This window comes from Chelonia mydas, chromosome 9 (genome assembly GCF_015237465.2).
Source record: "Chelonia mydas isolate rCheMyd1 chromosome 9, rCheMyd1.pri.v2, whole genome shotgun sequence".
Classification (NCBI taxonomy): Eukaryota; Metazoa; Chordata; order Testudines; family Cheloniidae; genus Chelonia; species Chelonia mydas.
This window is the reverse complement of record NC_057855.1, coordinates 84,718,447-84,738,792: the sequence shown is the minus strand read 5'-3', so window position 1 is coordinate 84,738,792 and position 20,346 is coordinate 84,718,447.

The window sequence follows — 20,346 nt, the reverse complement described above, 5'->3', positions numbered from 1 at the left end:
GGGGGAAGTGTCATAGCTCTGAGGGGTGGACACAGATGTCACCTACCTGTTGACATGAGAGATGGGCCCAAAACAAAATCCTTGATCCAAACAACTTTGAATTTGTGGGGGGATTGAAATCTTAATCTAGATCTGGATCCACGGTTAGCATATGGACCTTATCTTTATGGTGGGGAAGTCAACTCTCAGAGCTGAACACTCCCAAACTTTGCCATTTCAGTCGAGATCACTCTTCTCACCTTCCAGTATCTGCAGCGCTCTTGGGTTTAAATGTGTCTTCCTTGGACTTAGATGGTCCAAGGCAGAGACAGTTTGATCAAGGCAGCCAAAAAAAAACAAAAAAAACCCATTACTTACCTGGCTTCCTGGGTCTATTCTCGTGGATGGGCCAGAAAGACTTTGCTCAGAGAGATCTGGCCTTTTCTACTACTGCTCTTCAGACAGAGCTAAAGGTGAAGCAGGTGAATTGCACAGACTGAAATTAGAGATTCCATGTTCCTTGGCTCAGAGTAGAGCTATTAGGAGCAGTGTGTTAATTATTCAATGAAGAGGGATTATTGGAGCAGTCAGTTTTGATAGCTTGATTTTTAAAATGTGCCCTGGAGCACCTAAAGCAAAGGATACTATGGAATGAGTGTATAAATCAAAATAAATAAAATACACCTTGTCCATGATAATCAAATTCAGAAACGTAGGTATGTCTACATTATAGAAAAGGGTGTATTGTTACCTCGGGTTAACAGTGAAGATACAGCAACTCTGTTTTTAACATGGGTTAGCTGCTCGAGTTCAACCCCAGGCTCCCCTATAGGTTTTAACGAGGACTGCTAACCTGAGTTGCCATGCCTTCACTGCTATTTTAACCCAAGTTAGCTAGCATACCTTTCTTTGCGTGCAGACATATCTTTAGACAATATGTTAAGTGCCAGTCCTGCAAGTGACAATGTGTGGACCCCTGAGCCTGCACAGAGCACTACTGAAGTCAATGAGGTTCCCCTCTGTGAGTTTCTTTGTAGGATCAGGGCCTTAGTGAAAAAAGGCAATGTGGAATGAAGCAGGGGGGTGTGAAGATCATGAGAAGGAGGCTGGAATGCTCTCTTTATAGGTGCCTACAATGTAAAGAGGAGGAAAACAAAAGGGAATGTGAAAGGGGCAGGAGAAGACAAAGGAACCCCAGCTGGACAACATCAAAGCTAAGAGAGGAGAGAATGAAATGAACAGGGAATAACATCAAGTGCTTGTAAACAGTGATACAAAAGTGCCACCTACATTCACAGCGGAGGACATCACTTAATGGCAATGGATGCTTTAACACTCCCATGTGATCAGCCCATGCACTGTAGCATTAGAACGTTTGAACATGCCTTGAGTACTCTGCTATGGGAGGAGGACAGGGAGTGCTTCATAAATTAAATCAAATGCATTATGTGATCACATTTATTTTTATCTGAATCTACAGCACTTGAATTTTTTTTTATCACTTTAAAGAGAGAGAGAGAAAATACAGCTATGCCCTGCCAGCACATCAATTTGTCAAGTTTAGATTTTGAAATCTGTATATAGCCATATAAAATTTACACCCACTGAGCATATTTTTATACCCGCATAAAAATTTATTTCAGCAGTGTTTTGCCAATATGTCATGCGTAAAGTTTTGTTTAGACATTTATATATATATTAGATATTGTGGGCTAAGGGCTGCTTTTGCACTGAGAAGCTGCTCATCTCAGTTACAGCAGGCAGACTCTCAGCATCACTTGTGCACGTGTTTGAAAGATGGGCATGTCTTCAGGTCAGATGCTAAACAGAACTATTTACTGTGGGCTAGATTCTGATTCTGACTACACAAGGGAATGGGAGGGGAGTAACTACTCTCCTTATGTCCCTAGCTGGGCTACCTGGGCCTAGAATAACCCAGCTAGGGTCATAGGGAAAGTAACTTATCCTCCACGACTTGTTTGCTTACTCCCCCTCTGGAGCAGGTGGGTGCGGAATGGGGAATTCTTCCCCTATTCACTGACCAGAATAGCTACCCCTTTGGGAGCAAGAGGAGAAGAACTCGTGTCTCAGAGGAGTACTTCTGAGTCACATTGCCTTCCAGGACTATATCTAGGTTGCTGTAAATTTGCTTATGCACTTGCTCAGGATTGTGCTTGAGATCAGATGGCTGGAACTACCCCCGGGATGCCCCACCACTGGGGCCTGCAAGGAGACAGAATAGGACCAGGAAGTTAGCTCTATGGTATTCTTACACCAGGGAGAATTGCCCCACAAGCTGTTGCAGCCCCGTTGTGGTCCCTATACATCGCTTGTCCAGGACTAGAATCTAGCCCTGTCTTTCTCACTCAGGCACCACTTGGCACCAATCAGAGTAAAAATACCCCACAAAGCAAACAAATACAATACAATGCAGCAGTCAACAGATGACACAGGGGAGATGGCTGGGTTTGGGCTAGTTTTTGGAGGGGTGGAAGTGTCTGGAAATGGTAGCTATTGATTTCCCACTTGCAGGTAGAACAGAGAAGATCACTTCCTAGGGTCTTTTATTATTACTTTGGAAGAAAACAATAACACAGAAGTACCTATTTTCTTCTTAAGCTAAGTACCTGTCACATCCGGCTTGGCTCTTTTCATTCCCCCCTCACCTCTCCGGTTTGGATTTGATTATTAGGAGATAACTTATGAAAAGCAATTTCAAAGGCTGTATGTACTCATACTCATTTCTCCAAATGTTTCTTTTAATGGCTTCTGCACATTCTATGGTTTCAGAGTAGCAGCCGTGTTAGTTTGTATCCGCAAAAAGAACAGGAGGACTTGTGGCACCTTAGAGACTAACACATTTATTTGAGCATAAGCTTTCGTGAGCTACAGCTCACTTCATCGGATGCATGCAGTGGAAAATACAGTAGGATGATTTTATATACACAGAGAACGTGAAACCATGGGTGTTACCATGCACACTATAACAAAAGTGATCAGTTAAGGTGCACTATTACCAGCAGGAGAGAAAAACAAACAAACAACCTTTTGTAGTGATAATCAAGGTGGGCCATTTCCAGCAGTTGACAAGAACGTGTGAGGAACAGTAGGGGAGAAAAATAAACATGGGGAAATAGTTTTACTTTGTGAAATGACACATCCACTCCCAGTCTTTATTCAAGCCTAATTTAATGGTGTCCAGTTTGCAAATTAATTCCAATTCAGCAGTCTCTCATTGGAGTCTGTTTTTGAAGTTTTTTTGTCGTAATATTGTGACTTTTAGGTCTGTAATCGAGTGACCAGAGAGATTGAAGTATTCTCCAACTGGTTTTTGAATGTTATAATTCTTGATGTCTGATTTGTGTCCATTTATTATTTTACATAGAGACTGTCCGGTTTGACCAATGGCTTTGTTGCAAGGATACGTTCCTGGGTTAGTGTTTTTGTTGTGTGGTGTGTGGTTGCTGGCGAGTATTTGTTTCAGGTTGGGGGCTGTCTGTAAGCAAGGACTAGCCTGTCTCCCAAGATCTGTGAGAGTGATGGGTCGTCCTTCAGGATAGGTTGTAGATCCTTGATGATGCGTTGGAGAGGTTTTAGTTGGGGACTGAAGGTGTCGGCTAGTGGTTTTCTGTTATTTTCTTTGTTGGGCCTGTCCTGTCGTAGGTGACTTCTGGGTACTCTTCTGGCTCTGTCAATCTGTTTCTTCACTTCAGCAGGTGGGTATTGTAGTTGTAAGAATGCTTGATAGAGATCTTGTAGGTGTTTGTCTCTGTCTGAGGGGTTGGAGCAAATGCGGTTGTATTGTAGAGCTTGGCTGTAGACAATGAATCATGTGGTGTGGTCTGGATGAAAGCTGGAGGCATGTAGGTAAGTATAGTGGTCAGTAGGTTTCTGGTATATGGTATCCTGGGCTTTGTATTAAATAAATATAGATAGGCTGTCTGTGATACAACTTCAATGATCAACTGACACAGACCTGATTATACGATGCGGAAAAAAAGCTTTTATGCTTCTTTCAAGCCGTGATTGCATGGCCTGTCCCTTCCATTGCTGTTGTGGTACTTTACACTGCTCATGTCTGCTTGCTATTGTCAAGGTAGCAATTTCAGTGAATCTAGGAAACTCAGCAATACTACCCATCAGCGAAAACTACATTCATATTAAAGATTGTCTTAAGCTCTGTGTGTGTATGAATTTAGGGCCAGATTTAGAAAGGTATTTAGGCACCTAAAGATGCTGATAGCTGCCTAATGGGATTTCCAGAAGCGCCAAAGCAGCATAGAAACCTAGGCACCTATCAGCATCTTTAGGCATCTAAATATCTCTCTAAATCTGTTCCTTCCACACAATCCCAGGGCTGGTGAAAGGCGCTAGCCTGACACACTTGGAGAATGAAATCCCCTCTTTATCCACAGACCAAGTACACCACCTGCTATACTGTCGAAAAATCGTAGAGAATTTAATAGAGAATGGGAATTGATATTAAATTCTCTCTCTTCATTTCACAGTTAGGAGTCACCTTCTCATATGTGACTTTTAAGAGGGCACTGGCAGGGCTACCATTAGAGCGGTCCATTTTTTCTTTTCTGATCTTCGGGGGGGGCACACTTGCAGGTCATGCTGTCACTGCATGTCTGCTCTCTCAGGGTGAGAGGATAAGCTCTAGAAATACACAAGGATTCTGCTCTCCCGGCATTACAGATAGGATTCTTGTATAGCTCAATCCCCTGCTAAGAAACTGGTGTGCAGAGAGACCCAGGGGAGAGAGGTAACAGCATGTATGCCTGTGCCAGCCATTCAAAGAAACCACCACCCTGGACTTGTTATTGTAGAGTCACATAGGACAGGGCATTACCTTGTACTCATGTTATGCTGTGCCCTGTGCTGTAAGAGTACACAGTCAGGAGGGTAAAACTAGCCTCTCTATGCAGGCATCAAGTCCTTGCTCTAGCCTAAGGCATGGGCAGGAAGGGAGGTGGGACCACGGCCTGCCCTATCCACCAGAGGTAGCCTGGGAAGAGAAGCCCATGCTGCAGCCTCTTAGAGTTGGTGCAATGGCCAAGCTCTGTCTGAGTGGGAAGGAGTTCTGGGAGGCACTAGTGTGGTTTCTTGTTTGAGGGTAAAAGTTTTGGGGAGCCAGGGGGGAACCCCCAAAACCTAAGTACTTATCTGGCCTCCATCATCAAAGCATCTTAACAACTCACAGTTCCCATTGTATTTATCCTCAACACCCCAGTGAGGCAGGGCAATGCTATTATCCCCATTTTATAGCTAGAGAACACAGGCACAGAGAAACAGAGTGATTTGCTAAAGGTCGTAAAAGGATATCTGTGGCAGGGCAGAAATTGAACTCATGTCTCCACACTCCTAGGCCACCTACTTAACCGCCACGCCATCCTTCCACATTTTTAATTAGACTAAAAATACAAAAGAGAGAGCACTGTAGATCATCTAGCTGGAGCCAGTTTTACACTTGCATAGATTAATGAAATATGCTCGACGTCCGACCTTGACGTTTGTACGGTTACATTTTAGGCCTGTCACACTTGACACTTTCTTTTTAGAAACAAATTGAAGAGATTGCAAAATGATGCCTGATGGAAAAAAATATCTAGTCATCTTTAGAAGTGACCACGTGTGTTCTGTGCTCCTGTAGACTGAGCTAGACCTTTTCTGCTTACAGTACCATGATGATGATGTTACAAAGGAAATGAACAAAATCCAGATAACAGCTAATGTGTTAACCCTCATGCTTTTGAATAGTTTGAAGGCCAAGTTAGCTAGGTAAAATGTGTAATATGAAGCTGCAAATTCTAAGCTTCTCCTTTGTGAATGAGCATAAATTGTATTTAGAGGAAACAGCTAATTTTCTGTGTGCTCTGTCTCTTTTAGCTGGCTAATTCACCTCTCTTGGAAAGAGCCATGCATTCTGGCCATCAGGTAGAACAGAAAAAGCTGGGAATAGCAAGGCTGGGCCCACTAGTCTGTAGAAATCTGCATCAGTGATATGTGAGTTTCCTCAATCCAATACAATATTAAGGGCTGTGTGGCGGGGCGGGACTCACCCCTGCAACACCTCCTGCTGGTCATCCAGGGAATTAGCGTTTTCAGCCTCTGCAGGCTGGTGTCCCGCTTGCCGCTGGGCCCCCGAGTCCCTCCCGGACTCCGGTGCCCTTTTCAAGCTGGGGTGCTTCCCCCTGGCAGTATCCCCACAGATCTGGGTCTCCCCCACCCTGTATCCCCACCTCACCTCAGTCTTTGGCTACTGCCAGTCACCATCTAGCCCCCGCTCCCTGGGGCGGACTGCAGTATAATTGCCACGCATCATCAGCTACGAGGGTCTGGATCTGCTGCTTCTGCCTACCCTTGGGCTTCCCTCTGCAACCCCCATACCCTTTTCCTAGGCATTCATCAAGGCCAGCAGCCTGGGGGTTTCTCAGGCTGGAGCTCCCCAGCTCCTCTGGCCTTTCCCCAGCCCTGCTCCACTTTAGGTACCCTGCTCAGCTCCCAGCAGTCAGGCCCCTCCCTCTCAACATCTAGAGGGAGAGACTGTGTCCTCCTGGCCCACTGCCCTCTTATAAAAGCCAGCTGGGCCCTGATTGGGGCGTGGCCGCAACTGTGGCTGTTTCCCCAATCAGCCGAGATTTGCTGCTTTCCCTAGCAGCAGCCCTCTTGCAGTCTCAGCCCTCTCCCAGGGCTGATTTCAAGCCCTTCAGGGCAGGAGCTGGTGACCATCCCGTTACAGGCTGCATTGTGCTTTAGAGAGACAGCCCAGTATTGGGTGCAGTTCAGAGGTGGACTGTGGGGGGCCCTGCCTCCAGGGAGCAGTAAGGGGGGCTGCATCTTATCTTCGCCAAACCCATCTCAGCCCTGACCATAGCTCCTCCTGACCATTCCCACATCCTCCCCTTCCCTTCCACTTTGGAGATACAAGAAAGGACCATGTTATGTCTGACCCTGTGTACACTCTCCCCTTCCTTTGCACATCCACACATGGGCCAGCATAATCTTTCCCAGAGCGATTAGCTCAGTAGATGCAGTGACAGGATACAAATGTGGTCAGGCTGCAATGCAAGAGGAAACTCATGAACAAAACAAATCCTGCCCTCCATCAGTTTATCTTGCAAATGTGGGTGGCAGGATCCCTTCCTCACAGCTGGCCTGGAATATCCCTGTTCTCTGGCAATCCATACCCAGAGTACACAGATGAGGAGAGAGCTGGCTGTTTGCTTGTTGCCCAGGGCTCCAGGACCCCGTCTCTTGAGTACAAGCAGAAGGGGGATGGATATGTACTTTGTTAATTTATCAAAATTTGGGCTAAGATTGGGGCCCAAATTCAAATTTTTCTGCCCACTCCACTGGATACTCTACTTTAAATAATCCTGTGATCTTCAAAATCCAGTCCCTAAGGGATACCTTTTCATGACCTCCAGAATTGCTGCTATCATTTCAAACTGATATTCCCCACCCCCTTTGTTTCTAGGTTATTACAAGTGCAAAACTCTGGCTGAGCACATGTAGCAAGGTAAATAGATATCTGTCTGATATCAGATCTGTGTACATCAATGAACATTCCATGTGCAAAATGGTCGGTGCTTTATTCGGGGACAAATTTGAAGCCCTATTAACTGGGCTCGAAGGTTATACTGTAAGTCCTGATTCTGATCTCACCTACACTGGGGTAAATCAGGAGTACCTCCACTGAAATTGACCTGAATTACACCGGGTGTAAAAACCACTGTAAGTCAGCACAGAATCAGGCCCAATGTTTTCAACTGGTCTGGTCGATGTACTGGAACTATCTACTGGAGACACTACAAAATACTCTATCAGATGCTGAGGCACAGCACTGTCCTGACTACACGTTTCTGTGAGCTTTTATCCATGTGAAATTCACTTCTTTTCTTTGTTATAACTTTTCACTGGCTGCAACGCAGGCTTCACTATACACATAATAATTGACTTCTGAAAGAGGAGGTATAAACACTGCATTGTGTGATTTGTGAGGCACTTCACTCAATTTTTCTTTTGTGTAGAAAATTCTTAAGGAGAACACTGATAAACAGGAAGCAGAAGGGCTCTGTATTATTAAGAATTAAGATTTAGGACACATGCTGCATATGCAGAATGTCACAAGAATACATAATTACACTTGCGTAAGAGTAAATATAGGCTTGATTCTGCTCTTGGCTACAATGGGGCCAACATGGAGTAATCCCACTCACTTCAATAGAGTTACTTTGGATTCGTACCTTTGTAGATGTGGATAGAATTTGCCCAAATATGCAATAACTCCACAGGCCAGTGCGCTTTTCACATCCAATACATTGTCGATTTGCATTTCAGAAGGCTACATACAGCTTGGAATGTAATTTCTCTATAAAATGTTTCCAAGACTCGGACAAATCAGTCCATTCGGAAGCCTCAGAATCCACAACAGGCAAAAGCAAGGAACAAACAAGTTTGCTGATTAACATTGAGATGCAATTCAATGGACAAGATTGTCCAAGATTACATGCCCATATTTTAGTATATTTACTATACGGCATCCACATTTGGGGCTGAGATTACAAAGGAGCCTTCAGGAGTTTGGCATCCAAACCCCACTGTGGAAGTCAGTAAGAGTGAACCCCTAAATCCCTTTGCCTCCTTTAGAAACCCCAGCTTTGGTGACTGACTTTTGGCACACAGCAAAACCCAGACGTGGGTACACAAACTGGCTTTCATTTTGTAGAAATGATCCTTTCCTACCCTCCGAACACATGCACATAACAGCAGCATCAAAAGTTAATAACTAAAGAGCTAACCCCATCATTAACCACAAATAACACTGCTGTCTCAGCAGGCAAAGGCCTGAATTTAGGCTCAATTTATTGCTGCCATGGTCACATGGGTGATTAATCATTTTCAAATCCCAATGGTCTGAAATCCTGCATATTGTGAATATGGTGAATTCTCTGAGTCAGATTCATAGCTGGTGTTGCTCCTTTGACTTTAATGGATCTATACTCATCTACACTAGCTGAGAATCCGGCCCTTTTAATCTGATTTTAATTCAGTTCCTTCTAGTCAAGAAGTAACCAGAGCCTGGGTTTACATTTACACTGCAGTATCTCTAACATCCAGTGCATCAATCATCTGTGGTTAAGGCAACTGATCACTAGACACTCTTGCTTCATAAAATAAAAACCCAAAGAGGTTTTATTTCCAGTGTAACATTTGACTCTCAAAGAAAGCAGTGTATCATGGATGTCATGAGAAGCTGGGTCTGGCTCCAATTTACACAGGTTCATTTGTTCTATTGCTGTAACCCCAGAATGACAGAGGACTAAAATTAAAATAAGCTGAAAACCAAATTTGCTGATGTTATAACTGTGCAGCAGCAAGTCTGTGCTTGTAAATGTGATCTCCATTGATACTGGTTTATAGTGCAAAAGGCACAGATGTGATAGAATGTGTGCAGTGCCTTAGTTACAAACAGACATATGTCCACTACAGTTCCCTTTGCTGGACCTTCATTTCTGGGAGGTAAGCGAAAATGGGTGGAATTGCATTCGTGTATGAAAAGCATGGGGAAATCTCATTCTGCTGGTGTTGGGTATTTATCATTGTATGTTACAGTGGAGTCCATTTCAAAGCATAACTTCATTGCAAAAAAGTGTTTTATTTTTACTATTTTACTATTTATTTTTAGCATGAGGAGTATAGATGCAATGGATATAACAAACTCATATTCTAGTAGAATAAACAGATCAACATTCTGTTACCTTTCGCGTCTTGTCAATCTGAAGTTTAACAGGTGCTAATTTTGGAGGACTTCCCTGTGTATTTTTGGAATCTGATTTGCTATGCAGAAACTGTATTCATTTAATAGAGCTATTCCTTTAACAGGAGTTCCCTATGTCGACTGCACTAAATTATTATTTATACCACTGAGCTGCAGCAGGGATTGGGAAAAGATGCATGAAGAGGCAAGGTGAATATAAAAAAGGACACAATCAGCCAATTTGCTGCATAAATCCTTTTCAGAGCCCAAATGTCTTTTTTAATGTAAACTGTGCACAAAGAAAAGCATAAAACTTTAGCGATTCAGGCCTTAAATGTTACTGCTACAGGGAGTTCCAACAATTTACTGGTAACATACTGAGTAGTGGAGTTAATGTAAAATACAGCACTCAGGGCAACATTCTTGTAAGTGAATCAAATTTAGAAGTCCAGTTGCTCTTTAAAGGTGAAGTAGCTGGTGCTTCATAACTAACATTACATTTCCTTACTATGCTAATTGCTATTGTCTACATAACCATCAGCAGCTCCTTTTTCCAACAGCAATAAGCTCTAATATCAATGTCAGGTTGATATTACTTTTGATTCCAGGTTTAGAAAATAAATGTGATCCATTCTTCAGCAAGCTCTAATCAATACCTTGGAAATATATATTCAACAAACATCCTCACTTTGCTTCTAAACAAATAATTTCATCATAAGCTAGTTCTCACTAAAACTACAATAAGTTTTCACAATATATTACAGGAGATATGGCTATTCAGTTCCAAATAATGGCTCCTTTGCTGGACAAGTAAATTGAAATTGATTTGTTTCAGCCTTCTGTGCTAGAACATACAAACACTGCTTACAATACCTTATTGACTTCTGCAAACAGTACTCAACTTTGCTTCCTCAAGGACTCGTGGCAGAATTTTTAAATCTTCCTCCTCCCTACTGTAATCTTTTGTGAACCAAGACTTCATTTAAATGTCAGCTTCCAGCAATAATATCTATAAAGAGGAAATTAGAGACTGACTTCAAAGTCTGCTTTATTTTGCCACAGAGTATCTAGTGTCTGATATAAGGAAAAAGAAGAGAACTAAACACAAGAAAGATCAATTTAATTGCAAAAGAAAAGACTTGTAGGTACAGATCCTCACAAGTAGCGAGGCGCCTAAATACCTTGGAGCAATGGTCCCCAAACTTTCTGTGGGATTAGCACATTCCTATTCCCAGAAGACTGTGGCGGGCGCCAGACACCTCGCCGAAAAGAAGCGTCGCCACAGAAATGCCGCCGAAAATCGGCAACACTTCTCGGTGGCATTTCGGCGGCGCACACAACTGCCCCTGCATCCACAGGCACCACCTTGGGGACCCCTGCCTTGGAGGAACTGGGCCTTGCTGTACATATTGAAAAATAGCAATTGAATCAAACTCTCAGTTTTATACTAGAGAAATCTGGCATGCTACCCAGCCCGTGGTCAGGGCCGGCTCTAAGCACCGGCTAAGGAAGCCTTTGGCCATTCTTGGGGTGGCACGCCAGCGTTTTTTTATTTTATTTTTCCCTTCCTCGGCGGCACTTCGGCTGCCGCTTTTTTTTTTTTTTGGCTTCGCTGCTTGGGGCGGCAAAAAAGGTAAAGCCGGCCCTGCCCGTGGTACCCCAGCACACCTTGCATCTCCATACAAAAGTGCTGAGGATGGAGTACAGGCCTTTTCCATTCCTATGTGAACTGCATAGTTTCTCTTTTCTACAAACAAGAATATTTTCAAACAAAATAAAGATTAGGGACATTATTAGCACTGTAGGAACATTAAGTGTAGCACAAGAGAGACAAATATGGTCCAACAAAGTCTGTATTTAGAAACCCTGGAAATACAAATCAGCCTTTAATCCCATCCTTTTTACCCCTCCCTTCTCATTTAAGTCTAATTAACAAAAAGGAGTCCAGTGACACCTTAAAGACTAACAGATTTATTTGGGCATAAGCTTTCGTGGGTAAAAAACCGCTTCTGAAAACCATGCATCTGAAGAAGTGGTTTTTTACCCAAGTAAGCTTATGCCCAAATAAATCTGTTAGTCTTTAAGGTGTCACCGGACTTCTTGTTGTTTTTGTGGATACAGACTAACACGGCTACCCCCTGATACTTTAAGTTTAATTAGTTACTTTATCCTGTGCATACAATAATGCATCCAAATAAAATCATTTTTTGTGGCTGAGTTTGTCAGTATCCTTTATATTTCAAGAATCCTTGTAAACAAAAATCTTACTAAATAGCATATATCTGAATTCCCTCACAGCTGGTGCCTGACCTTGTGATTTTTTCAAATAACTTATGGGCACCAATTTGTTCCAGTCCTTCTGGATTTTTCTGTAACTTTTAATAGAGCACCTTTAGGTATGTCTACACTCCACAACTGGCCCGTGCCAACTGAGTAGGAAGACGAGCTCGCATTCCAGTAGAGCTAGACCTCCCAGGAAAGAACACTGCCTCATTAGTTGGTGCTCAGTGGACTCTGCTCAGCCCTGTCCTTAGACTACCTGACTTACGCTCTGTCTCTCTCTTTCCAACACTTCAAAGGAGAAGTAGAAAAGAAGAAAGCATTTCAGAAATGGAGAGGGAAAGGCAGGAAAGAAAACAAGTCACTGGAGTTGGAGGTGAAGGAAAGGGTCTCTGAGCACACTGACATCCTTGTAACTAGATCTAGGGTCACATCCTGAATGGACAGTCTAAAGGGATGCTGAGCCTTTTAATTTCTTGAGCAGTATGACCACCCTGCAAGCAGGATTCAGGTGTGTGGTATTTGGGCCTCTCTACATTATGCTCCTTTAGCTGGCAGTGAGCATGACATACCAGAGGCATGACATACCCTGCGCTTCCGGGACACCTTGGGCCTTTTGGTACCTTCAACCAAGTGACCTCCTTGTAACTAGGCTTTTGGTCTCTGCCCTTTTGGCATCGTACCCATTTGGCACTCTAGTCCGGGTGACAACTTTGTCATCAGGGTGCATGTGACAACCCAACCCAACACAGGGTTGTGAGATCAATCCTGCAATGAACTGAGTGCTCTCAATCCCCATTAACAACGCAGCGACAGTTCAGGCCTGTCAGAAATTACAGGATCAGATCCACTGGCCATTAGGTCTCTTTACTATACTCGGTAGATGTTTTCAGTGATATGTCATGTAGATTGATATGATACGACTGTACCAAAAACAGTCTCTGAAAGATTAAGCAATGCTCTGAGGGTAGGTGAAGCTGCACCGAAGGCATCACAGATCACTTTGATGCATATCAAACCTTCCCTCTCTCTCTGCTTTGCTTAGGCATTTACACGATAGTACCTGAGCATCCCGGCTGGGGTTCAAACATAGTGTAAAGAGACTAGAATCAAGCGCTACTATTTTAAGATTACATTCAGGTCTTAGACCTTAGTGCCTCGGAACACTCCACATGGAAACCGCTTTGGAATGTATCTCTAAGCATCAGGATGAACTCTTGGCTCCATTGAAATCAATGGCAAAACTCCCATTTGTTGCAACGGGGGTTTGATTTCACTCATGTACGTTATTTTGAAGTCAAATTATTTTTTAAATATCAAGTTAATCTAATTTCCAATAAAACTGAATTTAGTACATTGTTTCATCCTAGCACTTTGCCGGGCCTTGTCCTCTCTGGTCATAACACTGGCAACAAGTGTTGACCTAAGGTCAAATAGCTGTTGCATGGTTTGAATGTTGTCATCAGTTTCTGTGCTTTTCTGACTACTGATCCACTGGAGGTCATTCAAGGTATTTCATCTCTCACAAACATACTTTTCATATCACCACTTTAGGTGAATTAAAATTTTCTCCCTTCTCATTCCAAATGTACCGCTCTGTTCTAAAATGTCTATCTTCCTCCAGGTTTCTCAAAAATAAACAGTCATTTGCCTTGCAAAAATGGCCTCACAGCTATTTAAAATTATGCCTTTCACTCTACAGCCTAACCTGGACTCTCTCTTTTCTCATTTATTTCTCAGCTGCTTCATTAAAACAAGGAGTCTCCATTATGACTGGAACCACATGAATCCATATGAGAGAGGAAGATGTTCAATTTAAAAGTGGTGGTGATGGAGCCATGCAAGTTTACTATATTTTGTGTTGAATAAAACTGATGTGCAAAGATAGCAGCAGGACAATTGTGAAGACAAAAGAAACATCTTCATGGGGAGAAAGAGACTTTTTTTGGCTTCTGAGAATCAAAATACTTTTTTGCTGATTGATCCAAGAGTGCCAATTCTCATGCAAATTCAAGACCCTGGTCTTAGGCCTAACTTTTCAAAAGTGACAGTGACGTTGATTTCCTCAGCTTAAGACTCCTGAAAGGAGCTAGAGAGTGGGTGCTCGGCAATTTCTGAAAATCAGATTTAAAGTGTCTCAAGTTAGGCCCCCACAGCCAAGGTACTCAAAAACCACTAGTCAGTCACTTTTGAAAATTTAAGTCTTCTCTTTAAGAGTCTCTCAGGGTTGGGGCCTGAGTACCTTTCATCCCAACTCTTCATTTACAAATCACTGTTCCACCTAGTCTCTTTGGGGACTATGTAGCTATAAGCGTCTAGGGAAGCCTCCAGCTGTGAGAGACGGAGCTAAAGATCCCTGCGGAAAGACCTAAGGGAGAACATAAGGCTGAGCCCAAATCTGTTTCACCAGAAAACTTCAAGACTCACCTTTTAGCAAAGGTCTCCAACAATAACTAAAGCATGAAGTTGAGGGGAGAAAATCCTGAGTCAGTTGAAGCCAGTCACAAAACTTCCATTAACTTCAACAGGGGTGAGACTTCGCCCAAGAAATCACAAGAGAGAGACAGAGTAATAGTAAAGGAAGGGGAATAGGAATACTAAGCAAAGCTGTTGACCTTAGGAACCAAGGCTACAATGGACATCTCTGGGCATCTTAATTACTGTATTCATGGGTTAAGTAGTACATTGATGGGCCTCTTAGGAACACCATAAAGGGACACATTTACTTCACATGCTTTTTGTCTCTCTTGTTACATCAAGAAGATAGATGAACCAAAACACTGTATCCAAACACCTGAAAATCTTGGGGTTTTCCAGATCTGAATCTTGTGGCTTGAACTCATGTCTACACAGGAATATTGCAAACCTGAAGACAGACTCCAATTTCAAAGGCTATTCCAAGACTACTAATTTCACACAATTGTTATTGGTTTATTGCAGATCCCCTGATATTCTAACAAACATGTTTCCAACTCTCACAATTTTATCAAGTGATTTATAATATTTGGTGTTTTTCTTAAAGCCCCAGCTGCTGGAATCAAGTGATGTCATGAAAAATTGCAGCTATTATAAAAAAAAAAAAAAGAAAGTTTCTAGCCTACTTGTTGGCAGAGAAAGGCCTGAAAAATGTAACCTGAGTATAACCTAAAGAATCAAACCCTAGAAGGCAATTTAAAAAATACCTTATGATTTTTGAGCCAATCATTATTTTTGCAGACCGACTCATGATTTTTGAATGATTTTGTAATGCTGTGTCAGACAAGAGAACAGCGTACACACACACATCACCATCAGCAGGCTGGGGAAAGAACATGTCAATATGATTTGCTGGAAAAGCATTGTGTACACCTATCGTGAAGTATAAATTAATTAATAACAAAACATAATGATGTTGATAATGAAGTTTACAATTATAACTGATAATAAATGAAAAAAATATATCTTAGTACTACCCAGGTACAATAAGCTTGATGTTCCCACCCTTTCTCCATCAGTCTTAATGGAAGATAGTTGTCAGTTCTTTAAATAAATAAATCTTTTAACAGTATCACACTTTGAAGTGTGACAAATCTTAATGATCAGGAGGCAGCTCCTTTGAGGCGACAGCTGCTCAGTCCCTTCCAGCTGCTAATTATTTAAAATCCAGTGTTAGAATTAAACACGACACAATGTTGCAATACAGTTTATCAGTGCAAAAGTAAGCAACATAAAATATATCTTTATTCCAGCAAATGACAACTAGTCTATCAGAATGCTACCACTCCCAATTCTCTGGTTCTCACATTGGGGCACAAAGAGCAGGCTTGCCATTTCATTCTGGTAATTGCCAACTCCTCAGCAACAATATTTCAAACTTTTAAATATTTATTTCAGAATCTAGTGGTTTAATTCTGGTCTCACGGATCAAAGTGTTACCATCTCGTACTGAATACATTAAGCAATCGGGGGAAAGCAGCAGCCATTCTTGAGAAAATATTAACTCCTGGGTTGACATTAGATATCTAATTAGTATGTATATGCTTGTGCTTCGTACATCCTGTATCTACGCCACAATCGTACCATTCTGTGCAGATCAGTGGAATGTTAACAGCACGGTTATTGCCACGAAAGGCGATCAGTGAAGGAGTTAAGTATCCCACAAGTAAGAAATTATGAAAAGGACAAAATACTATTCTCTTTTCTCCAATTTGCCATTGTTTTGTATTTTAATATTTACCCTGCAGTTAATTACTGGATGTCTCCATTAAGGCTCTTAACATTTAGACTAAAAGTTCAGCATAAACTCAGGGTCACTGTTTACAGATTGTCATTTCTCCCAGAGCAAGCGGTCTTATTGCTTGGAAGTAACCATGAATGTTAAAAGGCACAATGCAAGTATAATTAGGAAATGAAATACATAACTCTAAAAATATCCCAGTGATCTATGCATGTAGTCACGGTGTCTGACAAATTCAATTAAATCTGTCATACATCATTCCCCACAGTGTTACTGATAGAGACATAGAAGTATCGAATTTTAATTATTCGGCTAGTATTGATCCCACAACAATCTGGTGAGAATCATTTCAAGCTGTCAGTACCCCCAGGAGACAATAGCTATTATCTAATTATAACTCACACCATGTCATTTGATAAAAGGTTAAGGTTTTCTCTTTTACACATTTTTGCAGTCGGATTCTCATGTATAAATCAGAGACACATGATTGCCTGTAACTTGTAATTATTTCCTTTCCATTGAGCAGCTATTCCGTTATAAGGATGAACCATAAGAGTGAATCCTTAGTGTAAGTAGTGTGTTCCTCTGGCTAAAACAAGGGCTAGAGAATCAGAATCTATGGTTTCTATTTCACATTGCCCTTGAGCAAGTGTCTGCACTTCTCTGTGCCTCTGATTAGGACAATAATCACAGTACCCACCCTGGTTAAACACTTTGGCCCAGATCCTCAAAGGTGTTTAGGCACCTAACGCCTATTGATGTCAATGGGTGTTATGCACTAACTGCCTTTGAGGATCTAGGCCTTTGAGATCCTAAGAGGAAAGGTGCCATGTGAATGCAAACTGTTATTACTACTTATAAGCTGGCCATTTTTCATTTTCACTCTGTGCCACCCTTCCTCTGACCCTGAATCCTCTCCTCTTCTCACCCCAGACTGAAGAGGGCCAGTAGTGAGGACAGGCAGGTGGCTGGCACTGGCTGCTTTCTCTTCCTCCACTCCATTCATCAAAACACTTAAACTCTAGTTTATGTGCTGGCTGCCACCTTGGCTGACAGGCTGGGGACAGAACCTGAGAGAAAAGCAGGAGCTGCTCCAGCTTGAGCTAAACAGCCAAGGCTCCATGACTGAGGCTGGTAGAGACTCATGGCCTGTGCACAGCAGGCACACAAGGGGCTCTGTAACACACTCACTCACTGAAGCAGACGAGCTATCCCATTGGCTTCACAGTATTCTCTCCATTTTTACAGCTAGGGAAGCAGACAGGAAAAGGTACTGCTCCAAAGTGGAGGTTTACAGGAAAGTGGACTAGACTGACTCCCTAGCTCCTGCTTTAGCGAGGGAAACATGTAGCTTAGGCATGGATTCACTTTTAGACGTGTACCTTGCTAACCGAATGATTTCAACTCTGAATGGCTTTTAAAGCTAGGCCCCTGCCTATGTGTTTTGCTGAACTGAGACTTCAGTACCTTCTTGCCAGCACTTCCATACTAACTTTCACACTCACAGACTCCAATGGGTTTACTCGCATGAGTAACTACTCACATGAGTACAAATTGCGGGATTAACTCTCTATGAATCCTGTGGCATTTAGGCGCTATACAAATAGAATGTATTGTTAAAGACACCTGACATTAAAACATTTTCATTTCATTTTAGGTAATAATAATAACATGCCTATATAAAGTTCTGGGTACTCTAACACATAATTATTACCTCAACAATAACCAGCAGCATTAATATAACCATTCAGAAAGGAATTCCATCAGCCAGCTACCTACCTAAAAAGCTCCTTTGCATCCCTTCATCATCTGGGAAGCATCTCCCAACCTTCTCCAAAAAAATCAAATAATCAGTTTCTTCCGTATGCCTGGAAGGTCACCAAATCTGAGCCATTTTGGACTAGGGGAGTAAATTGCAGTGGAGCTCTCACTGAGCATACTCCATCAGCCAACCCCTCTTTTTAATAACTACGGATATCCGGCTCAAGGTCCCCACTGCTGACCACATGATGGCACCAGGAGAGAGGTACCAGATCATATATTACTTTATACGACATAACCAACCCCTAAAACTCCACCCAGAGACCAATGGGCAGCTAGCAAAGATCCCAGAGCAAGTAACCAAAAGCAATTCTTTACTGACAATCCAATAGCATATGGCAAACATCACCCCCTGCAGACAGAGGTACATTTATATATAGGGAAAGAGTGATAAAAGCACCTGATCATTGCTCGCTAATATACAGTTTCTTAGAAACTGCAGTGATGGACTGTAACAAATGTACCATTCAGTGCCATTCTGGGAGTCCCCTTTTTTCCCTTGAAGTTTATGATTCAGAAATAAGGATAAAATAAATGATCAGCAACAAATGGCCTAAACTGAGACCATGAAATCCAAAAGGAGAAGTTACATATTTAGAAAACTGTAGCTAGCCTCCTCTAGATCTGAACTGTATCCGATTTTAAAATATCGCTACCAATTCAAGGACAATTTAGAGACCAATGAAATTTTCCAGCCAAAAAAAGAGACATGCTAGAAAATCAGGCTCAGATGAGAAATATGCACATGAAAGATATATCACTTGGCATTCATTGGGGCCTGTAATGTTGGCTGAGTGGGCTATGGGATTCACTTTATTCCATTCAAGGATATTTGTATATGCAGTTACTTGTAATCGAGACCACTAAAAAGTGGAAATTCTCCACAAGGAAGGACTTCTGAGACTCTTCAGAGAGACTGCATTACAATCAAACATTCCCTGGATGTTCCCTGCACTGAAGAATCTCAAGAGGGAAAAAAAAGATCCTTTCAGGCAATAGCCAGTGGTGAACCCTTAGGTTAATATTGAAGTTAATCATTTCTTAGACGGAGCATTAGCAGGGAAATTCTGCAGAGGTTAAACTACAACACCGTGAGCCTTAAGCACTGTCTACACTACCACTTATGTGGGCAGAACTTATGTCACTCCAGGTGTGAATAAACTCCCCCCCCCCCCCCCCCCGAGCAACATAAGTTACACCAACATTAGCACCGGGGATCAGCGGTATGTTGGCAGGAGAGCTTCTCCCTCTGACATAGCTTCTGCCACTCGTGGAGGTGGTTTTATTGTGCTGACGGCATAGAGCTTCTTCACCAGATGCACTGCAGCACGGTACATGTAGACATGCCCTAAATTTCCAAAAGCAACTAGTGATTTAGGGTGATTTGGGTTAGGGGTGTCCCGTCCGAGATAAAGTTTTTAGAAAGTGTTGAGCACCTGCCGTCTGAAAATCAAGTACCTTTAAGGGGTTTCATGATGGGTGCCCCAGAATTGAGGCACCTAACAAGCACCAGTTGATTTTGAAAATGTAGGCCTAGGTTTCATCCTATTCCTGTTCTTCTACTGATCTACCATGTGACCTTGGACAAATCACTCTACCTTTTTGTGTCTGCCCATCTGTAAAAGAGAGATGCTAATACCTCAAGGAGCTGTTGTGAAAATTAATGTTCCTGAAGCACTTTTCTTCCACCTTCCAAGTTCAAATGTAACATGGAAATGAAGACAGGCTACTTTTTAAATCCAAATTTATGGGCCTGCCCTCAAAACTCCCATGGCAACCTTGGCAAGTAGGGTTGAGCCCTGTGCTCGGCTGCGTTTTTCATCCTTCATGTCAATTAATTATGTTCCTTACCAGCAGTCTCTCATGTTACTTTGAACTATCTTTTCCCCTCCCTAACTATTTCAGTTCTTAGCATTATTTTTTAAAATTGTCTCACTTTTTTTCTCCTTTCAATTTGCTCATCATCACCTTTTCAAAAAGTTCCATCCTCTGATAGCCAGTATTCTTTGGCTGATTTAAAGTAAGACTGGGCAAATACTGGGATGGAGAGCCCTGGAGACTGAGTTTCTTTGTTTACAGAACGCTAAAACATGAGCCACAGTTCTAAGCTTTTCCTCATCCCCAAACTAGATGGGCAACCTCTAGGCATGGGAGTCTTCACTCCCAACCGACCATTCATGACTTGTCTTCTCTCCTCAAAGTTTTCCATTTATGATGAGGACACTAGTCTGCTAGGAGCTAGATGAACTAAGCACTACATAGAGCTATCAGCTGATTAAAAAAA